This window comes from Acomys minous (genome assembly GCF_964271855.1).
Source record: "Acomys minous genome assembly, chromosome: 13".
NCBI lineage: Eukaryota > Metazoa > Chordata > Mammalia > Rodentia > Muridae > Acomys > Acomys minous.
In genome coordinates, this window is record NC_140495.1 from 74,295,550 (window position 1) to 74,319,726 (window position 24,177).

Sequence of the window (24,177 nt, forward strand, 5' to 3'; positions counted from 1 at the left end):
AAATATGTCCAATTGTGGCTTAGTTTCCCCTATTATTTGGCGACTTCATTTATATCACTTCAATTTATATATTTTAAAAAGCTTCTACTGAATTAAGTTTCCATAACACCCCTCGCTTGCCCCTCAATTTTGGCTGTCTTCCTCCTTATTTCTTCTATCATTCCCTCCTTTCATAATCCTCTCCAGTTGATCCATTCCAATATAGTCCCCAACCATGCAAGACTATTGTATTTCCCTTTCCCATGAGGTATCTATTTGCCCCTCCACTGCCACCCAGTCACTTGTTCTTTACCTAACTTCTGTGGGTCTAAGAATTGGACACCACAATTTTACAGCTAAAATTCACATACAAGTGAATACATACCATATTTCTCACTGTGGGTCTAAGGTTATTTCATTCAGAGTAACGTCTACTTCAACCCATTTCCCTCTGAATTTTATTTGTGTGTGTGTGTGTGTTTTATTTTATTTACCTTTCTTTGACTGTATATATTAGTAATATTTGTTTTTTTTTCCTCCTGTCATATAATACATCACAGCCTCAGCCTCCATACCTCCTAGCCTTCTATCTCTGGCTATTTTTTTATTTCCAAGTTTCCAATGTCTGGTTACTGTGAATACAGTTGAGTAAGTTTCTCTGTGATAGGATGAAGCATCCTTTGGGTATATGTCCAAGAGTGGTGTAGCTGGATCTTGAGGTTAATTGATTCTCATGTTCATGGGAAACCACCACACTGATTTCCACAATGATGGTACAACTTTGCACTTCCACCAGCAATGGATGAGTGTTTCCATTACTCCACATCCTTGCCAGCGTGAGTTGTCACTTGTTTTGTTAATGTTAGCCTTTCTGACAGGTGTAAGATATTAAAGTAGGTTTGATTTTCACTTCCCAAATGACTGATACTTAACATTTTATTAAGATGTTCTGCAGTCATTTAACTTTCCTCTACTGAGAACTCTCTATATCTTTGCTCCATTTTTTGAGGGACTACGGTAACTTTATTGCAGCAGAAGAATCAGGCAGTAGTAAGTCAACATGATTCTAACATATGGTGGTTACCTTTCCAAAGGGAAGAATCTGAGCTTGCCTGGTAGCACACAGCTTCCATAATATTTCCTTGTGATTTTTACCCTGCATTTTCTTATTTAGGTTATTTATTTTCTTGAGTTCTTTGATATTAGACCTCTATTGGACGTGTAGCTGGTAAAAAAATATTTTCCAAACCTGTGGGCTCCTACATTTTTCTAAATGAAAATGTTCTTTTCTATATAGCATCTTTTCAGTTCAATGGGACCCCAGTAAATGAGAATTTGATGCTGTGTTTAAGGATGATACATTAAATTCAGTCTTACATTGAAATTATGACAATGAGTAGATGAAAATACAGAGGAAATATGGTTTCCTATCAATGGAGCACTGAGTGTTCTTACTCAGACAGGGGGCATAGTTTTCAGGAATCCTAAGGAAGCCACTTATTGACAACCAAGAGCACATAGTTAAGCACATCAATGATAATAGCATCTGCATTCCAGACTTTCAGAAATATTAGGGAGCTTAGAAAAACTATAAGATTATGTCATCTACAATAGACAAGATTTCATAGACCAGATCCAAATCCTTGTAAATAAATTTTCCTATAGGGGTGAGAAAAACAGTTTGAGAATACCACTGGAGGAAGAGGAGGAGGAAGAAGGAAAAGAAGGAGGAGGAGGAGAAGGAAAAGAAGGTGAAGGAGGAGAAAAGGGGGAGACAGAAACGTGTGCTGTGATTGGAGAGTTGAATGTTAGCAATGTAACTGAGATGCAAAAATAAAGATTTCTCCAGCAGAAAGCATGCCTTGTTTTACTCTAGAGTTTCAAACATGAAAGTCTGATTATTTAACATAAAGGTGAAGTAAAAAAGCTTACCTATGTCCTCCGAATTATATATACAGACACACACAAAACATGCCTGTATGCATACACATATACACATACATACATGTATGCACACACCACACACATGCACATAGGCAAACACTAGCTACACATATACGTACACTACACATATCAACACACAATGACGTTACAAAGGTGTATATTTTAGGGAAAATTCTCAGACTAGGTTTAGCAAGAAAGTCAAAATTGTGCAAGTGTGCAGCTGTGTTTCAGATTATAATTTCAGAGCTATGAGACATTTTTTACTCATTGTTTCTATAAAGATCTTAAGATTTGTCCCTATATTAGAATTGCTTTAGAGAAAAAAACAATTTATAGAGAATATTAAATAAAATGTAAAGCTATCTGAAATGCCAAGAAACCCAACCAATTCAACTCTCTTCACTGTGTGTATAACATGTGCACTTAAAGGAAATCTTTCTTCTTCTTTTATTTTATTTTGAGACACAAATCAAGCCTGGATTTGTGGATACTTTGGCCAAGTATATGAATCCCAATGTGTGTCAGAACTCTCCTTGCATAGTCAATCTGTCTCTCTGATTGTTTAATGTTTAAAAATTAATAAAGCATGATAATATATCATTTCTGTTTGTTAGATCATAAAATTAGCTTGGTGAGGGTCCATAAACATTGATTTTTCTGAAAGAGCCTCTTTTCAGAAATAAATTGGTATTTATATTATGTCATTGTCATTATTACACAGGAATTAAACATTAAATTTTTGTTTTCTATGTGTTTACAATAGATGCCTATCTTTACTATATTTGAGTGTTTTGTCTTTCTGTGAAATGTTTAGTGTGAGCAAATTTTGACTGAGTAAGCCAATGATGGGAGCAGTGTAAGGGAATAAACTCTAGATCTGATTAGAAAAGCATCTGACAGAGGCATACTGAAAAGTAGCACCAAAGAAGAACTGTACTGGCTAGCATAATAAGAAACTGAAAGGATATGCTTACATATGTGATAGTATAGACAGACTGTGTGGCATTAACTCCACTGAAGAATCAGTAGGTTAACTAGAAGGTGTGACATATTCTTTTGGATGAAGTTCAAGTCTCTTGGGCTTGCCATCATGCTGCTTCTGCACATGACTTACCATGACACTTTTACCCAGGGAGCTTGAATACAAAAAGGGTTGAGCATAAATCAAGATGAAGAGTGGAGATAATTTATCCTTTAACATTGTTTTCTTAACAAAATGTATTAGTCTCTGAGTTTCAGTTTTAGAGACATCTATGATTAAAATATTTATAGTGTTGTTCAGGTGAAAATTCATGGTAGAAGTCTCTGTGAAATGGGAGAAAAAAATAACTTTTAGGTTAAGAAAAATCCTGGAAAATGACCCTTGAAATCTCCTCTTTATGGCCTCGGCTACACTCTTCGTTTGAAAATATTCTCAGCGTCTAGTAAGCAAAAATCAGGTGAAATTTGTCTTCTGGAAAGAGCCGAGTTTTATTTTAACGCCTGTCCTTTGAAGATATTGAGAAGCGTTTCTTGAAAATGTGTTTCATTTTGCTTTTTAGTACCTCTGTGTCATTCGCTTGGCCAGCATGGTAAGAAGATTCTCGGCTGCCCTTTTCTGCTTGGGAAGATCATTCACTTTGGGTAAACTATGGAATATAAACTTATTGGTACTTCCATCCATTTAATTTCTTTCCTTCTAAATGCATTGCACTCTGAGATTTCTTTCCTTACCTTTGATGTGTCAGTCAAGATGGTCCTTATTCAATATATCAAGAAATCACTCAACATATTTCTGTGAAAATATTGAAAAGCTCTGTGACTATTTGATGTTTGTTGATGCCATGCTTTTCTATAAAAAGACAGGGTTTTGTGTTGTGAATCTTTTCTGTATATGTACAAGAGGAATAAAAAAAAATGATTACAGAGTTACAGTTCCAAGCCAAGTAGTATTTTATACTTGAATACATCTAACTTGTATTTTATGCATCTCAAGATTCCACAAACTCTGTGTGATGCTAAGTAAATAAGCAGCACTCTCAATTTTTTTTTTAAAACTTTCTTTCACCTTTTCAATATTTGGAGAAGTCAGAATGAGTGTCTCTATTGTAATACCACCATTGATCAATAGCAAAACGTGTTAGTCAATGCAGGTACACCAGGTAGCTGACATCAGTATTATTGTTGATGAAAATTTAGCATGCATATATGCTCCTAGGGGTCTCTCTTGTAAGAATTACTATGAAATTTATGTCTTTAAAAATAGAAAAGACTTACCATATTTTAAAAATCATTTTCAGTTGCTTATAATAATACAATTGTGAAATTTATCCTTTGAGTAAAACAAGAGGAGTGGACTTTGAGTTCTATTGTCTGCATAATTTTCTATCTTCAGACTCATGGAAGGTATTTGAAATCTATAACCAGAAGAAATCACTTCAACTCTAGTATAGTGTGGGAGAAGAAAACATATTAAAAACAAATGACAAGGCTTTAGAAAACATAATGTTTCATTCCTCTGCTATTATGTGTATTCTGAGTTATCTGAGATGGGAAAATAATATTAATTATAAAGATTACCAATATGGTTTTGAGTATTGAGAAGTAATACAAATCTAAATAATTTTGAGTTATCTACTAGTTAGAAGTATTTATATAGCTTATATGTTAATAATACGCCCTTTGAAGTTTTAAAATTAAACTTAGTTATAATGTGTGTATCATTGGCTCTCCTATTCCTTACAACATTTTATTTCTAGTTTCTCAGTTTTAATAAGTCAAGACAAAACTCGTCTCTTTTAAACTTCTTTAGGTTGTGTATATTTAATATGGTAATCATTAAATGTCTAAAAGACAGTAATAGAGCCGGGCGTGGTGGCGCACTCCTTTAATCCCAGCACTCGGAGGCAGAGGCAGGTGGATCGCTGTGAGTTCGAGGCCAGCCTGGTCTACAAAGTGAGTACAGGACAGCCAAGGCTAACACAGAGAGACCCTGTCTCAAAAAAAACAAAACAAAACAAAACAAAAAAACAAAAAACAACAACAACAACAAAACCCAACAACAACAAAAAGAAAGTAATAGATGTTTTAGAAATAGTTCTCATTAAATATATTTTTAAAAATTGAAACAATTAAACTTAAAGGATATTATAGTAAACTTTCCATATTGTGCTGTTTTCACAAACTACATATTGCTTAGTATTTACTGTGTTTCATCATTTCTCAACATTGTACATGTATCATTCAATATATAAAGCTGAATAAGTATCATTGGATTAACTTTGTAGAAATGTTCTATAAGGCTTAGCCATTGTAAAATCACTGGCTTTAACTCATTATATAATAAAGATCATGCTTAAGTTCCAGGTAACATAATACCAAGCACTATCCTGTAAGCTTGTCATAATGACAAATACTTTACTTCACCAGTGAAAACACTAGGTTAAACTACTGTATAGACACATTTGACAGTTTCACTATTTAGTACTAGTGCTTTTATGTGGAAAGGACACCTGCTAGACATGGAAGAAAATGATATCACTGGGCCATTTTTATGATAATAAATCTATGTAATTTAGGAACACACAAAATATTCTATATATTTTGAAAACAAAACATTTCTAATTTGTGCTTATGTTAAAAGAATACTTCTTTCTCTTTTCCTCTCTCTCTCCTTCTCTTTTTAATATTATACTATTTTCCTTTGTAATAAAACTTGAAACTACATATGATGAAACCTCCAGTAGTTCTTTTATTATTCAGCATTGTTTTAACTATCATGGGTTGTTTCATGTTTTTATAAGATGTTGGTTGTTCTTTAATATATATGAACAATTGGGTTTGAATTATTAACGGGCAGGAGAGCCATTTTTTACTTTATTAATCCTACAGATTCATGACTGTGAGAGATCGTTGCAGCTTCTGATATCCTCTTTGGTTTCTTTATTCAATGTTTTGAATTTTTATCATTTTATCAACTACACATCCAATAGAGGCCTACTTTGCACAATATATATAGAACTCAAAAAACTAAATTTAAAAATGGGATACAGATATTAACAGAGACTTCTCAAAAACCAAAAACTCAAATTGGGAAAAACAATTGAACAAATGTTTAACATACTTAGACATAATGGAAGTGCAAATCAAAACTTCTTTGAGATTTCATCTTACAACCGTCAGAATGACTAAGATCAGTAAAGTAAATGACAACTCATGCTGGCAAGAATGTAGAGTCAAGGGAATATGCACTCCCAGCACTGCTGGGAGTATAAACTTGTATAGCCCTATGGAAGTCAGTGTGGCACATGCGGAGAAGGTGGGACTTGATCTACTTCAAATGCAGCTATACTACTGTTGGGCATATACCCAATGGATGCTTTATCCCACCACAGAAACACTTGCTTAAGCATGTTCATTGATTCTCTATGCACAGTAGTCAAAAATTGGAAACACCCTAGATATATCTGTTAACAAATGAATGGATAAGGAACTATGAAAAATAATAAAATCAGGAAATTTGCAGATAAATAGGTGAAACTAGAGAAATTATCTTGGGTGTAGTAACCCAGATCCAGAAAGACAAATACTAGCACATGCATATGCTTATATGTAGATACTAGCTGTAAGATCAATGATAAAAAAATATGATGGGGAGATTTATATCAACTTGTCACAAGCTGCAGTTATCTGAAAGGAAGGAACCTCAATTCAATGCCTCCGTAACATCACACCATACGGCATTTTCTTAATTAGTGACTGATGGGAGAGGGCTCAGTCCACTGTGAGTTCTATGAGAAACCATGATGATAAAGCTGTGATTATCAAGCCAGTGAGCCACATCCCTCCATGGCCTCTGCAGCAGCTTTTGCCTCTAGGTCTCTGCCCTATTTGAGTTCTTGTCCTTATTTCCTTAGGTGCAGAACAGTGATGTGGAAGTGTATGGCTCCTCCTCAAGTTGCTTTGGTGATGGTTTCTCATCACAACAATGCTAAACCTAACTAAGACATCAGGCTTCAAATTGTAAAACCACAGAGATTAGGTATAGAGCAAAGAGTGAAGTTGGGACAGAACGTTATCCCTAGGCAAGGGAAATAGAATAGGTAGTTATGGATGCAGGTGGAACAACTGGAAAAAGTGGATAAAGTGGAAATGAAGTGTGAAGAGCAGGGTAAGGGGGAAGGAATGTGAGAGATAACTAACTTTCAGGGCCAAATGAAATGGAAACTTATTAGAATAGAAGCATCTTAATATATATTGAAATATAAAGGTGATCAAAATGAAGTTGCCAACTAATGCGGGAGATAGAGTCTCAATTGAATATCTCTTTTCACCAAATAAAGCTTCAAGTACTGGGGTTGGGTTACATCTAATTGATTTGTTGGCTAAGCAGATCTAGTGGGAATATCCAAACTGCCTGGAAGTTGACAAAGAGGTAGCTCTTGACAAACTGACAACAAGATACCATTGCTGACAATAATACCTATACAACTCATTAAACATGACAAACTGAGCTGTTGTACTACGCTCTTGGGTACCTCCAAAAGATAAATGGAAACATCACCCTGGCCACAAAACCTTGAATCTATAATGGTATCCTGTCTGTGAGATATGCTAGTGCAATGGTGACATAAAGTTTGTGATAGTAACCAGCCCATATTTGAACCCATTTACAAGATGGAAGTTATACTGAGCACTTCTTAAAAGATCAAGAACCTGAGACTAGATAGCCATGGACCTAAGGGAAATCCATAACTACTGTTCAAATAAAAGAGCAAAGTATAAAAATGACTGTTAATGGCATAGTTGGGGGCCTTGCTCAAAATCATCAGGTACATTTCCTCTCTAGCAGATGGAAACAAGTATTGAGATCCATACCAGAGAGTGCTGTGAGTTTCTGTATTACACAGAGTGAGAGACCTTGAATCACCTAGTTTTAAATAAGACGCCGCCATCAAATTATATCCTCCTCATGCCTCAGGGAACCCTTGGAAATAGAATAAAATCAGAGGAAAGACAGGACATCAAGAAAACAAGAAATCAACAGGATTGACACATGTGTGAACTGGTGCAGACTGAGGCAGCATACACGGGACCTGGATGGGTCTGCAACAGTTGTAGTCCTGCAGCTGAAAGGAGTGGACAAAACCCTTATTCCCTAATCCAGAAAGCAATATCCGATGGATCCACTGCAAATTAAAATTTAGTTTCTTCCAAGGTTGTCTCTCTTAGAAAATAACTTACTCTTAAGGGTAGGCTGTATGTCTAGGAACAGATAGATAGTCAAGAGAAAATGAACTCACTGGCATCTTTGGTACAATATATATGGAAATGCATATATATTGTATGTATTATATATATAATACATATGTATATAATATATACAGGTATGTGTATAACATATTATATATATTACTCTATAGGTCCTTTGAGTATATATTATGGCTTCCAGCTTAGTGTTTTTATGGGATGTCTGATCGTGAACAAGCAGGTCTTTGTTTCTTTTGCCTTCTCTTAGGCTCTTCCCTTCTAATTGTTTTGTTTTATGTAATTCTGATTTGTGAGTTATGGTTTTACCTTGTTTCATTTTATTTTATTTTCATCAGCCCCTAGAAGAATGTTTGTTTTCTAATTAGACAGAAAAGGAGTAGATTAAGATATCAGACGAGGTGGGCAGAAGTTGCCAGAATATAGGAAAGGGAATCTGTTAACATGATATATTATGTGAAAAATATTTTAAATTCAAGGAAAATAATATATCTCTACCCAATGCCTCATAATATATTAAGAAACATTACATGATTCTTAGTCCTTGAATAACTAGAAACCATTAATGCAAAATTGCTTTAGATAATAGAAAATTAGGAATTGTTGATTTTTAGTTAAACTTTAACAAAATATACTATTGAGGGAGATCTTTTGTACTTGTCCTTTCTTGCATATATATAATCAGAAAGTGTTTTGTTTATCATCATTTTAGGTTAATATGCAAATAGTAAATTTCTTTTTGTGCCTTTTTATGTCACTTTGCTATGCATATATTTGCCCTCACTTATCCTTCTTTGTCCCTTGAACCCTCCCTCTGACCCCCTTCATTTACCAGAGTCTTATATTTGTTTTCATCAAAATTAAGCATATTATGTATTTATTCTGGATTTCATATAGGAGAAAACATGTATCTGTGTGCCTACTTTGCCCAGTACAGTGTTTTATTGCATAAATGATGTAGAAATAACTTGAGACCAGCATTGACTGTGAAATATAATTACAGAGTAATTATGTACTAAAGGACAACAGAATAAGACAGTGAATCTCTTGTGATAATCTCTGTGAAACCTTTTCCTCTTCTTCTCTGTTTAAGAACCCACTCTCATTGTTCTCCTTCATTCAAAGATGTCATAACCTTACTTTAACATGTCTACCTTATGCTAACATGCTCATATTGAATAGAATTTACTAAATGTATTTAAATTAATTCTTACACTTGATACCCATGATCTCCTAGTAAAGCAAGCTAATCATATGTTGCTATTTTTGTACTGAGGCTAAATCATGCACAATTAAAAATAAAATATGCATTTAAAGATACAACTAAAATAATTTACTTACATTTAAAGGAAATAGTTCCTCATCTTCTGTGGTAAGTTTCTTGTCTCCAATAAAATACTCCTTAATCTTTGCCAAAGATTCTATGGTGTTGAGTGATTGCCTCAAACTCTGCCACATGTTCATGCCTCAATCCTCTGTAGATTTTCCCATCTTGTTATATTTCATGAAGTAGCTTCTTTACCTGAAAAAAAATCTTACTCACTTAAAACTGATTTATATAATTTCTTTCTAGCAGAATCTGTCACCCATTCATTTATTCTGATGCAATTTGAAGACATGATTTATTCCCATGTATCCAAATTACTTAGAAATGTTTTTTCAATGTTGCTCCAAATAACATGGTTAGTAAAATAAGTAAAATTGGTTCAAAAGTGATTTTTAAATATTCATTATTGCTCATGTGGTATTTAGTTAATCATTTATTCTCCCTAAATGTATCAAACAGATATGAGAGTGTACAGGTTAGTTTTCATTGTCAATTGATATAACCAAGAGTAACTGGAGAAGTAGAGTCATACTAAGCAATTGCCCAGATCAAATTGGCCTATGTCATGTTTGTGTGGAATTGTTTTGAGCGTTGATTGATGTGGCAGAGCACATCCCACTGTGTGTGGTAATATCTCTGGGAAGATCATCCTGGGTTGTATAAGAATCTGGCTGAAAATCTGATAAGCGTGTTTCTCATGGTTTCTTCTTCAGGTTTCTGCCTTGAGTTCCTGCCCTGACTTTCCTTCATGGTGGGCTATTACCCAGAAGTGTAAGCAGAACTAAAACTCTTTATCCCCAAGCTCCTTTGCATGTAGTATGTGTTATAGAAACTGAAAGCAAACTAGGAAAACAGTTGGGATCATATTCTTTTCTCCTTTTTGCATCTCCAATGCTGAGGATGGAATTCAACAGATAATGTTTAAGTTTTTGGAATAAATACTTAAAACTTTTTAAATGACATTGAAAACACAATGGAGTGAAAAGAAATAGTTTGATATTTCTGAGTCTTATACTTTTCACTTTACAGAATAGGCTCCCACAGAAATTAATTAGAAATTTATAGTTATTACATTAATTTGTGGTATAGTATTTTTAGAACGCAATGGGTGAAAATCACCAATTACGGTTAAACTTCCTACCTAAGGCTAAATATCAATAGACCCGTAAATAGAATTGTTATTTATTTTATTTTTTAACAAGCCTAAAAATTGAAGAACCCGTTAACTCTTCTTGTTTATTACATAGTCCCAAAGAGACTCTCCAATTTCAGCTTTAGGAAACTAAATGTAAAAATGTGGGTCAATAACTGAAACCCTCCGGAGTTTTCTAGGAATAAAACCTTAAAATAACCCATTAACAGCATTTCCAAAAATTAAGAATATGTATCTTCACATTTGAATATTCCACAGATCAGGATAAGTAAAATGTAAAAAAAAAAAAAAGGCTATAAACCAAGGTCTAAGTGCCTAGCAATCTAGCATTGGCAGCCTAGTGTTTCCCTTGTAGCTGAGGTTGACCATGAAGCCATAGTCTTCCTCCCTCGGTCTTTCAAGTGCTTCATTACAGATTATACCAAAAGGCTCTGCTTTATGACCCCCCTTTTTTTATGGAAATAAGCAAAGTTTTAAATATTTATATGACCTGGCAACTATAATTTAAATTTCTTATAAAATCATGTACATATCAATGTGTGGTGTTTTACTTAGTCCGGGAGCAGCTGAGATCAAATAGGAGACGATAGATACCTGGAATTAAATGTATTGGTAGTTGTGAGCTGTCTGACATAGGTGATAGGAACCAAACGTGTGTCCTCTGCAAGGCCAGCATGCACCCTTGATTGGCAATCCATCTCTCTATCCCTGCCAAACAATAACTTTTTAACTTTAAGATTAACACACATACAAAAACTGTGCTAATCCTAATCAATTATTAATTATTTATAAAACTCATGAGAAGTTAAGGATATAATAATTATCAATAGAGAATCAAAAGTGTAATCACAGAACAGGTTATACATTTGCTAAAGTTAAAGACAAGGTAGATCAGTTTAAAATGACAGTTTCTTCTGTTATGAATTATTAAACATATTTAGCTAACATTAAAGCATTATTCGCGGTTCATAGCTAGATACACTCATGCCCAGTTAGCAGTTACCTACATCAATGTAGGAACTGAGCACCATGGGAAGATGAGTTCACAGAAACACTCTTCCTTTCAGCTCAAAATCCTTAAGTTATCCTTAACCTTCTGCTTTTCTGAACAGTGATCATTTTACCTAAAGCATTTTCCACTGATGTGTCATCAGTATATATGAGGTAGCTCACTCATGAAGGTTCTAGAGTCAAGAGAAATGAAAGAGAAAGTAGATCCATATAGCCGAGCAGGGTAAGAAAAAGAATGTATGCATCCATGTTACATAAAATATTTAGTGCAGAGTTAGGGCTTTGGTTACTAACTTCAGTTTGGATTCCCAACCATTGTATTATCTAGCATGATCAACTTTTGTCTTGATATCTTTCTTTTGTTTTACATTTTATGTCTTTTATTTTTTAGTTTTTATGACAATCATTTTATAAAATCTTCAATTTTTTTTCTTACCATATGGTTGACGTTTTCTAGAGTTTAGAAATATGAAAAAGCCTAATTTGCTTCTTTGGTTAAATTTATACTCCTTCCTTTCTTCCTTCATTCCTTCTTGTTGAAAATAGGCACTTCCTTCATACAATACATCCCAAATACATTTTCCCTCACCCCACTCCTCCCAGCACCCCCATATCTCCCCTCTCCCCCAGATCCACTCTTATTTCCTTTCCCTCCATTAAGAAAAGAACAGGTCTCCAAGAGACAACAACCAAATACAACAAAACATAATACAAGGCAAAAACCCTCACACTGAAGCTGGAATAGGCAACCCAACAGGAGGAAAGATGTCCCAGAAGCAGGCTAAAGAGTCTGAGAAACATGCATTTCCACTGTTAAGAGTACCACCAAAACATCAAACTAACAGCCATAACATATACAGAGGACTTGGTATAGACCCAAGAAAGCTCCATTCTTGCTGCTTCTGTTGATTTAAATTGACATGCTCCTAGCTTAGTTGATTCAGTGAGTCATTGTCTTCCTGGGGTACTCCATGCCCTCTGACTCCTACAGTCTTTCTTTATTCTCTCCCTAGAGGATGCTTAAAATTTAGACTCTCTCATCATAATGTCTTTCAATAAGTCTCTCCATCTGGTGCTGGTGGAAGCCTCTTTTAAAATATCAGATATTTTGCAAGAATTGCATAAATGAGCAAACAGAATTTTATTAAGGATAGGAAGGAAAAGAAATAAAATTATATATGAATATTAGCCTTAAAACACAGTAAATTAAAGTACTTTAACATGAACCAGAATACGATTGGTTTATTTGACAATAATTAGCCTTTTAGTGACCCAGATATATAATCTAGGTTTATATGGCAGGTGGAGGGGGAAAGTTGCTGATCATGGAATCTAGAACATACCAAACAAGCATTCAAATGTTGAGCTATACCCTCAGGCCCCAAGCTTATTTCTAATTGGTAGATCACTTTTGGTCATTTTGTTGGATGGCTTAATGATTTTGAAATATCACCATTAATCTTTCCAGCTTGTGGAAGTACACTGGAAGTAGCTTTTGAAGAATTACTAATTTGTCTATGGTAAAATGTATGCCCAGTAGTGGTATAGCTGGGTCTTGAAATAGAGCTATTCCCAATTTTCTTAGAAAGCTCCAGATTGATTTCCAAAGTGGTTGTATAAGTTTGCACTCCCATCAGAAATGGAGCAGTCTTCCCATTTCACCACATCCTTGCCAGCATGGGATATCACTTGAGATTTTGATCTTAGCCATTCTGATAAGTGTAAGATGAAATCTCAGAGTTGTTTTGATCTGCATTTCCATGACGATTAGGGACGTTGAAAATTTCTTTAAGGGGTCTCAGCTATTTGATATTCCTTTGTTGAGAATTCTCTGTTTAGCTCTGAAGACTATTTCCTAATTGGATTATTTGGTTGGGTGGTATTTAACTTTTTGAGTTCTTTATATATTTTAGATATTAGCACTCGGTCAGATGTTGGGTTCCCATTTATTAATTGTTGATGTTAGAGCTTGAACTACTGGTGTTCTGTTCAGGAAGTTGTCTCCTGTGGCAAAGAGTTCAAGGTTTTTCCCCACTTCTTCTTCAAACAAATTTTGTGTGTTCTGATTTTATGTGGATATCTTTAATCCACTTGGACTTTCATTTTGTACAGGGTAATAAATAAGGGTATATTAGTATTTTTCTATAAGTAGACATTCAATTAGACCAGCACCATTTGTTGAAGATGCTATTATTTTTCCATTATATGGTTTTCACTGTTTTAATTGTATTCCATAAGTTTGGGTATGTTGTGCCTTGATTTTCATTGAATTCTAGGAAGTCTTTAATTTTTTAAATTTCATTTCTGACCAAGAGGTCCTCGAGTAAGGATTTTTTTCAGTTTCCATGATGGTCTGATAAGCTGCAAGAGGTTATTTTAATCTTCTTGTGTCTGTTGAGGTTTGCTTTGTGATCATGTGTATGGTAAATATTGGAGAAGGTTCCATGATGTGCTGAGAAGGTATACTCTTTTGTGTTTGGGTGAAATGTTCCGTAGATATTTGTTTGGTCCATTTGATTCATGATCTCTATTAATGTCATTATTTCTCCATTTAGTTTCTGTCTTGATGATCTATTTATTGGTGAGAGTGAGGTATTGAAGTCCCCCAATATTAAAGTGTGGAGTTTGGTGTGTGATTTAAGCTTTAGTAATGTTTCTTTACATATGTGGGTGCTCCTGAGTTTGGGTCATAGATGTTAAGGATGGAGATCTCTTCTTTATGTATTTGTTCCTTTAATGAGTATGAAGTGTCCTTCCCCATCTCTTTTGATTAGTTTTGGTTCAAAGTCCATTTTATTAAATTTTTTTTATTAGAATGGCTACTCCAGCATGCTTCTTGAGTCTGTTTGCTTGGAATGCCTTTTTCCAGCCATTTGCTCTGAGGTAATATCTATCTTTATTGCTATTACTTGTTTCTTGTATGCAGCAGAATGATGGATCCTGTTTTCACATCCATTATGTTAGCCTGTGTCTTTTTATTGAGGGAATGGAGGCTATTGATTTTTAGAGATAGTAAAAATCAGTGGCTGTTAGTTCCTGTGGTTCCTTTTGTTTTTGTTTGTTTCTTCATTTGTTTAATGTTAGTGGTGGAGAGAGAGAGAGAGAGAGAGAGAGAGAGAGAGAGAGAGAGAGAGAGAGAGAGAGAGAGAATGTTCTCTCCTTTTTTTGGTTTTGTGGATGTGAGGTTACTTATGCTGACAATATTATTTCATTCACCTCAGTTTAATCTCAATTTGTTGCATTCAGGCTCTTTAATTACTGTTGTTGTTGTGTGTATAAGCTACTATTACATATTATACTTTTCTTAGTTCATTTAATGCCACTCATATGATATAATTTCATGCTGGGCACTTGACATTAGGTAACCAATCTGGGAAATTCTTTCTTTCTTTTTATATTATCTTAAATTTCTACTAATTCATCAATTAACAAAAGAGACACTTCATTAGTATACTACACTAGACCACTCTGAACTCAGGCTGCACACTAACACACTGCTTATTTCTCTAATATACATGACACTGAATTTAGCTTTCTTCCCTAGCCAGTGTTCACAAATGGTATAATTAGCCTATGCAGAATTTGTACACAAATTCAACCACATTTTATCAAGAATATTTGTTAGCTTTGAAGATGTCTTAAGTTTTTAATCTTTATTTTTAACTTTTAATTTACAATAATTTATTCAGACTACATCCTGATTCCTTTCCTTTCACTTGTATCTTCCCATTCCCACCCTCCCCTAGACATCTTATTGAAGGAAACCTCTTCCGTACCACATGACCACAGCCAATCAAGTCTCATCCAGATAGCCTGCTTCCCCTTCCTCTGTGTGCCCAGAGGGCCTCCCCACCAAGTCGAAGTGATCAAGTTGAGGACACCAGAGTTCATATCAGAGGCAGTCCTTGCTCTCACAACAAATTTTTAAAGATTAGCTAAATTAAATATTTCTGCTCTTTATAACTTTAATAGAATTGCGGAACTCAAGGTGAGACACAAAGGAACCAGTTGAAATGAACCAAAATAATAATAAGTTTGTTCGTTTTAGTATTTTAAAATATTCCCCCAATAATGTAAACTGAAAATTTGTTTTATCTCTAGGATTTTTTAAATATTAGACTAGTTTTAAATTATATTAAAAAGACCTCAAATATCTTACTAATAAAATCTCAGCTTATTTAAAATTACTAAAACATACTCAAAAACAATTTCTATGTAAATTTTTACATTGCTATATCTCCCACATTTACTTGTTGGAATAAAACTGCATTATATGAGGATCAATTACAATAACTCCTGTAAGATAACTAATTTTAAATAGGAGTTTATGTTAGATACTGATGGCTATAACAAAATACCAGAAATAACTTGAAGGACAAACTTACTTTGACTCACAACTTCAGAGTTTTGAACCCATGCTTCAGATGTTCCAGCCCATAATTGTGTCTGGCCCTAAATAAGGCCAATCATTCCAGCTTAGACCCTTGTGGAACAAAAAAGCTTAGGCCCTTAGGAGAGGGGGAATAGGGTAGAGACAAGGAGGGAGTTAGATCTGACACAATATATCCTCCTGGGGACTATTTCCTTCATCTTCCTAACTGCTTTATCACTTCCCAATAGATAAATCAATTCATGTAGTGAGAACCCTATTATTTAGTCACTTCCTCAAAACCCTACATATTTTTAAGACTTGTTTTATTGTTTAGTTATCTGTATGTGTGTGTCTGTATGTGAGTCTATACATGTGAATACAGGTACTCCCCTAAACCCTAAGAGGGCAGAAGATGCCTTGGAAGTGGAGTTTCATGCAGTTTGGAGCCCGTCAATACTGGCGCTGGGAAGCAAATTTACATATTTTGCATATGCAGTATATACTATTAGCCAAGGAATAATCTTTCCATTTTCTTTAAACCCCATCGCTTACAAACAGCGCTTGACTATGGATGTGAAGGATGCATGTGCTAGAATGTAGTAAATGAATAAATTTTTCAGGAAAACACTTCACATTTAAACTGAAAGCAGGATTTACTCGTAATGAACACTAATTTCAAATGAATAAATGGTTTAGTATATTTTTAGGCCAGACGATAGACTTACTTATTTATTTCGTAGCTACTTCACGAAGAGAAATGCATTGAAGTGTGTGCTAATCATTAACAACACAGAAAATGAGAAAAAAAAGTAGTTGTCAATGCTGCATAATTTCAAATCCCTAATTCGAGTTTTACTAAACATTCTTTTGTACACGTTCAGGTATTTACACGTTTTTGAAAATTATCTTGGATCATTTATCCTCTGCTTTAAAAAAACAACCTGTAAGTGCTATTTAGAAGAGTATCCACTTATTCTCACAGAGGGAAAAAATCACATCACAAGACTGACTTTATTCTGTGACACTGAGTATACATACAATTCCTTTGAATTTTGATGAGATTTAGTTTTCCATGTTATGACACTGAAGGACGGTGTTTATTTTTAGCTCAGTGCTGTAACAACTAGTCATTAGTGTTAGAGTTGTCCTGGCTAGCATGGTAGCAGCTAAAGCTTTAAATGGGAGTGCTCCTGGCATAAGTGAGGCAGAGCAGCAGGCTGGGTTATACTGTCCTGGCAGCTGACCTGGGTTCTCACTCTCGTGACTTAACAAAATGTGATGCTGTTCTGCCCATGCAGCCCTGTAGAGGTGATCATTTCTAATAGAGTGTGGTTACAAGATATTGTGGGAATGTATACATCATTTCACTCTGGCAATATATCTTCTTTCCACAGAGCAAACAATGACCTACTTAATAAGAATGGCAACATTCTTCTTGATCTGTGCCATGCTAAACTTGCTATGCTGATTTCCAAAGCCAAATAAAAAACCAGAATGTTCAAAGATGTTGAAAACTAGGATTTCTGCTTAGATAAAGACTAAATAACAAATCTCTATATTTAAACAGATATATTTATCATTCAAACAATACATACTTTTGTTTATTCCTGATTATCTATCTATCTATCTATCTATCTATCTATCTATCTATCTATCATCTATCTTTCAGATAGTCAAGTAATGAATCCTATGGTAAAGTGAAAAAATGCAATCAACATTATTAAAATATGATTGTCAAGGTTTAACATTAAACAATTTCAGCTAAGATGCCAGATACATGTATCAGCTGGTAGAGGTCATGCCTTGCATATATGAGACCCTATATTTTTTCCCATCACTAACAACAACAACATATCAAGTATATCAAGTGGTTCTTCTTAGTCTAACTAAAAAAAAAGCAATAAAGCAGATGGTAAATGGATTTTACTTTGGTGGCAGAGAGGATGACTGCCTATGACATTTCATTTTCAACCCTTTCCTCAGTAGCAACATACTACTGAGGGAAGAAAGCAACATGCCATCTAAAAATAAAATAAGAGAAAACACACATATAATTTTGGAAATTTCCTTAAAAGTATGAGTACACCAGTTATCTTCCCAGTGGAGTGAATATGTGTTCTGTTTTATCTTCATCTTGGCAGTATTTATTATAATTATTGATAATTGTGTGCTGATTACATTGAGAGGAATCTCAAAGCATACAAACCGTAGTCTTTTAAAAAACTCAATTATATCACAGCCTGATCCCCCTCCCCCTTCTCCTCCCATTCCCATCCTCATGCACCACTTTCCTCATTCCCCCTTCTCCGTCTTCTCAGAGGTCACAGTGTATACCAACCCACCCTGGCACCTCAAGTCATGGAAGGAATAAGCACATCCTCTCCCCCTGAGACAAGACAGGCAGCCTAAGTAGGGGATAGGGATCCAGAGGCAGAGAACAGAGTCAGAGACAGCTCCTACTCCCAATGTTAGGGGACCCACATGAAGATAAAGCTGCCCATCGGCTACATATATGCAAGGGACCGAAGTCCAGTCCATGATACTCTTTGACTGGTGGATCAGTCTCTCTGTGCTCCCATGGGCCCAGGATAGTTGACTCTGTTGGTTTTCTTGTAGAGGTTTTTCCCCCTCTGGGTCACTCTGTCCTTCCCCCAACTCTTCCACAATATTCCCCAAGCTCCACCTAATATTTGTCCATGGGTCTCAGCATGTTTCCATCTGCTGCAGCATGGAGTGTCTCAGAAGACAGCCATGCTAGGCCCCTGTCTACAAGCATAGCAGAGTAACATAAATACTGTCAGGAGTTGGCTCTCTTCCATTGGGTGGGTCCTAAGTTGGGCCAGTCATTGGCAAACTTTTAAAAGTAACAGCAAAAGCCTGAACAAATGAGAACAAAGGTCAGAATGATGTCAACACTTCTAATAAGAACATCATCATGTTTTTATTTGTGGATATGTTGCACCGACTTGTAAGTAAACAAACATACAAATGTGTGTTTGGTAAGAGTTAGGCTACTTATTTTTGAGGTTGAAGACTAAGTATCCAGGAATAGCCATAAACATATTGAAAAATAACTGCAATAAATAGGGTTGTTCATGCTAGATATTCAAACACACTCTAAGAAATAAATTACAGAAACAATAATAGAACTTAAATTAACAAAATAATATATAGGTGATGGCTCAGAAGTTCAGAACATGGGCTGCTTTTCCAGAGTACCAGCATTTGACTCCCAGAAAACACTTGGTGGCACAAAATAATTGTTAACACTAGTTCCAGGGAATGCTAAGGCCTCTTCTGGCTTCTGCTAAGACCAGGCAGGCAGGAGCAGTGCACAGACTTGTAAGTAAACAAACACACAGATGTACAGGCAACTCTCACCCTCCTGTGTGTGTGTGTGTGTGTGTGTGTGTGTGTGAATGATTTCATGATCAGTCATGGCTATATTGGGAGATAGTGCACTAAATATTGTAATAATAGTAATCACCATAATGCAAATGTTTGGGCACACATTTCATTGTTGAGACTGTGAAAAGTAAAAAATGTTTTGCCTACATGTGTTAGGATGTTAAATTAGTTCAAGAGGCAGTAGAAGTTTGGAAAATATCAGGTAAAATCACACACACACACACACACACGCATATATATATATATATATATATATATATATATATATATATATATAGCTTGATTTAGTAACTTCACTGCTAATGATGTATCCCAAAGATACATGAGGAAAATATCAAATGGCAAGGATAAACTTTATAGTAGTAAAATAATGTAAAGAAAAGCCTCAGGTAATTAAATGACTACCACAGAGAACAACTGTACAATGTCACATTACACAGTTCTATAAAATGAAAAATACCTATGAAGACTTGTATGCACCTATTGGAGGGTTTATTATCCATGATAATTAGGAGGGATATGGTTAATATTAGTTTTAAAAAATAAGATAAAATAATTCAATAAGAAGCTTCATTTATGATTCATTTTGTCTTTGGAACACACTAATTGCCTTTTTTAAAGAGATTGCTCCTTGCTTACAATTATGTAAATTATTTACACAAGTTGAAAGTCAAATCTTGAAAACAAGATCTATTTAGAGAAGTATGTTTCCACTTGTCAGGCTTTCTCTCCTTTTTATAAATTTAATAGTAATTTTACTTTTATGGTATGTGGTTTAGACAACTGAAAAGGTATATGTGTCTGTGTGTATTGGTAACCTATAAATATTTGTGCTTATGTCATGTTGCAGCAGTTGTTAATTTAAAACACAAATTTTTGACACCACATTCAAAGAAAAAAATTGGTTAGAAAATATAAGTTATAAGCAAACAACATGGAAATTAATAATGCCCTTAATTTTAGTAATCGCTTATTCCACCATTACTGGCCTTGTTATTGTAAGCTTGTATGTTGTAAGTTCTATGACTACTGTGGGCTGACTCAAATGAATATTTGCTCTGACTAGAAACATATTTGACATGGAAGAAAAGAGAATTCAGTGTGTATTAGTTTCCTATGGTTATTGGAATAACTAATTATGATTTAGTACTCTAAAAATAACATGTGTTCTATTAGAATCCTCAATTGCAAGTTTGGAAACACTGGGCCCTAATAAAGATATTGGTGAGATCATACTCTGAGTCTGTTTCATTTCATTTTATATTTTGTGCAGCTACATGTCTTGACATGTGATCTCCTGGGTCCCGTCTCCCTCTTCAAGACCCACAGTGTAGCATCTTACATCAGTAATCACATTGTCTTATTCTACTTCAAATCTCTATCTTCCTGAATCTTGATGACTCTGATAAATACATTTATCACATAACCCAGATAATCCAAGGTGATCTTCACATCTGGAAAGTCTTGAAATAATAATATATGTAATATTGTCTTGCCATATGTAACCTCCACATTTTTAGGGCTTGTTATTTGATAGTAAAACCATATCACCCTTCAGATATTAGTAAAGTATAAGTTTGTTATTTCAATGCAGTGTAAAAAATTGATGTAAATAGCATCTCCCCTGAAGTTCTGAGTCTTATATGAATTACATTAATCAGATATTGAAATTTTAAATATGACCCAACTGTGATCATATTTCTCTGTCTATTTAAGAGATAACAAGGGTAAAACTAAACATATTTCCTTCTCAAACATAGTGGTGAGCCAAGCCTAGAATATTTGTTGTAGACATCCTTTTCAAAAAGAAGACACTGAGCTGAGGAAATGGGTCAATGGGAAAGCCTTCACCATGAAAGCCTGGGGACTGGGCTTCAGATGGCCAGCACTCACCCAAAACCTAGGCTGTTGCCGCAGGCTTCTAGTTCAGCTCTCATAAAGCTGAAAGGGCAAAACGCTAAGGTAATCTGGTTAGCTAAGTGAATCAGCAAGCTCAAGGTTCAGCCAAAGGCCCTCACTCAAGAAATTAGCAGCAGAGAAAAGAGAGAGAGGGGGGAGAGAGAGGGAGAGAGAGAGAGAGAGAGAGAGAGAGAGAGAGAGAGAGAGAGAGAGAGAGAGAGAGAGAGAGAGAGAGAGACAGACAGACAGACAGACAGACAGACAGACAGACAGACAGACAGACAGACAGACAGACAGAGACAGAATGAGAGAGAAATAGAGAGAGAGGGGAGAGAGCATAAGACACCAACATCAGACTTTAGCCTACACAACACCCACCCACCCACCCACCCACACCCCCCCCCACACACACAATCTACATGAGAGATAAAATTAAAGAATCATCTATATTAAGTTTCCCAGAAAATCTTAGTGAAAAATGTTTATTTATATGTATTTCTATTCCTATGAAAGCGACTCTGTAGAAAAAAAATATGGAAGAGTCAACCATGAACAGAGATAAACACAGAGAGATACACACATAGAAACCTTCTTTCTCTTGTTTCCAGTTTTCTATTTAAAATTATTATTATTATTGATTCAGATTACATCTCGATTGTTATCCCCTCACTTGTATCATCCCATTACTACCCTCTCTCCCTCTTTTGCCCTTTGCTGTCTCCTAGACCTCTGACAGAAGGGTACCTCCTTTGTACCATATCACCATAGCCTATCATGTCTCTTCTTTCTGTGTGTTGTCAGAATCTCCACCAAGGGGAAGTGGTCAAATAGGGGGCACCAGAGTTCATGTCAGAGGTCCAGGCTCTCCCCACAACCATGGAGAATGAGCTGTCCATTGGCTAGATCTGAACAGTGAGTCTAGATTTACTGCATGCATTGTCCTTGGTTGGTAAAGCAGTTTGTGAAAGCCTCCTGGATCTAGATCTGCCAGCGATTAAGGTCTCCTTGTGGAACTCCTGAACCCTCTAGGTCATTCCATCTCCCCATTCTTCCATACCACTCTCACTTGGATTCCAGTAATGAGGAGTCCTAGCATCTGTTCCAATCCCCCCTCTGAGTGGAGACTCTCAGAAGACATCCATGTTGGTCTAACATCCACTAATATGTGTGTATCGATCATACATGCCTTTCTAGGTCTGGGCTACTTCACTCAGGATGATCATTTCTCGTTCCATCCATTTGCATGCAAATTTCAAGATTTTCACCAACCCTACATCCAACAGAGGGCATATATCCAAAATACCTAAATAATTCAAGAAATTAAATACAAGCAAACCAAATAACCCAATTAAGAAATGGGGGAGCTAAACAGAGAATTCTTAACAGAGGAATATCGAATGGCTGAGACATACTTAAAGAAATGCTCAGTGTCCTTAGTCATCAGCGAGATGCAAACCAAAATGACCCTGAAATTCCATCTTACACCCATCAGAATGGCTAAGATCAAAAACTCGAATGAGAGCACATGTTGGTGAGGATGCAGAGAAAGTGGAACACTTCTCCATTGTTGGTGGGAGTACAAATTTGTACATCTACTTTGGAAGTTAATCTGGCACTTTCTCTGAAAACCGTGAATAGTGCTACCTCAAGACACAGCTATACTACTCCTGGGCATATACATGAAAGATGCTCTAGCATACAACAAAGACATTTGCTCAATTATGTTTATAGCTGCCTTATTTGTAATAGAGGTAATCTGAAAACAACCTAGATGTCCCTCAAATGAAGAATGGATAAAGAAACAGGTACATTTACAAAGTGGAGTACTACTCAGCTGTTAGAGACACATAGAAATCTTAAGTGGCTTATACTCTTTAAAGAACAGGTAACTTTAGATGCGTAGGGTAGACCAGCAGGTTTGAATACTTGGGAAAGCTCTTTTTGCAACTCTAGGCAACAGGCAATAAAGAAGGCTCATTTATTCCTCCTCCAAGAGCCATGAACTTCTTCCTCTTAAATGCTCATCTGACTGAATGAGGCCTCATAATTTGCTTTACTAACCCTTCTCTGATACATGTGCCACCTACCTGTACACTACTATCCAGACAAGGTAATAGATTAAAATGAACTTACCCACAGCCTTGGAGTAGTTTTGACATTTTTGCAGAAGCTGTATTAGCTGTGAGTCCCTGAACTTAAGCTCTGAATAGCTTAAGCTTTGTTCTTTTGTCCCATATTTCTATCACCTGTGTCTGTGAGGACACCCTCGTTGGCATTTTGGTCTCCATGAAGGATAGGACTTGTTCCCTGCTGAGCAGGTTAGTTAGGTTTGCCTCCTTCTTGTAGAGATTATAGTGCTCTTCATTTGTATACTCAAGCCTCACTGTCAGTGTTCCTAAAAATTAAATATTCTCCATTTCAGTCTCTGAGAGCCTATATGTGCCCTGCTTAGTTGCTATAATAGGCCATGTTCTCCTGGTGTCCTCCATCCTCTCTGACTCCTTCAGCTTTTCTTCCTTCTCTTCCACAGGGTTTCCTGAGCAGCAAGGGAAGGGCTCCAATAGAGACCCAGTCAAAGATAAACTAGAAGTTTAGAGTGAAAATCTATATTGTCTAAAAAATTTTTAAAAAATAAAAATTAAAGAAAAACGAAGACAATAGAGAACTCCAATTTAGATTCTTCTTCTCTCTCTCTCTGCATAATATTCTGTTGTGGGTTTCTTTGTCTCCTCCCATGTGCTGCCAGAGGTAGGCTCTCTGATGGCAATGGGACAAGGCACCAATCTATGAGTGTATCTATCTGATGTACATCATGGTAGACAAACGCTTCTTCTTCAG

General features: G+C 35.6%; 1 long non-coding RNA gene across 2 annotated transcripts in view; it reads right to left on the bottom strand.

Moving 5' to 3' along the window:
- Nucleotides 1-24,177, bottom strand: part of LOC311581277 — a 62,021-nt gene that overhangs the window by 15,142 nt on the left and 22,702 nt on the right. For both annotated transcript variants that reach the window (XR_014773729.1, XR_014773730.1), the window contains 5 exons: nucleotides 11,774-11,833; nucleotides 11,244-11,357; nucleotides 9,511-9,691; nucleotides 4,180-4,346; nucleotides 3,637-3,697 (listed from right to left, as the gene is read on the bottom strand). This is a non-coding gene — a long non-coding RNA (uncharacterized lncRNA). The remainder of the gene's footprint in view (nucleotides 1-3,636; nucleotides 3,698-4,179; nucleotides 4,347-9,510; nucleotides 9,692-11,243; nucleotides 11,358-11,773; nucleotides 11,834-24,177) is intronic.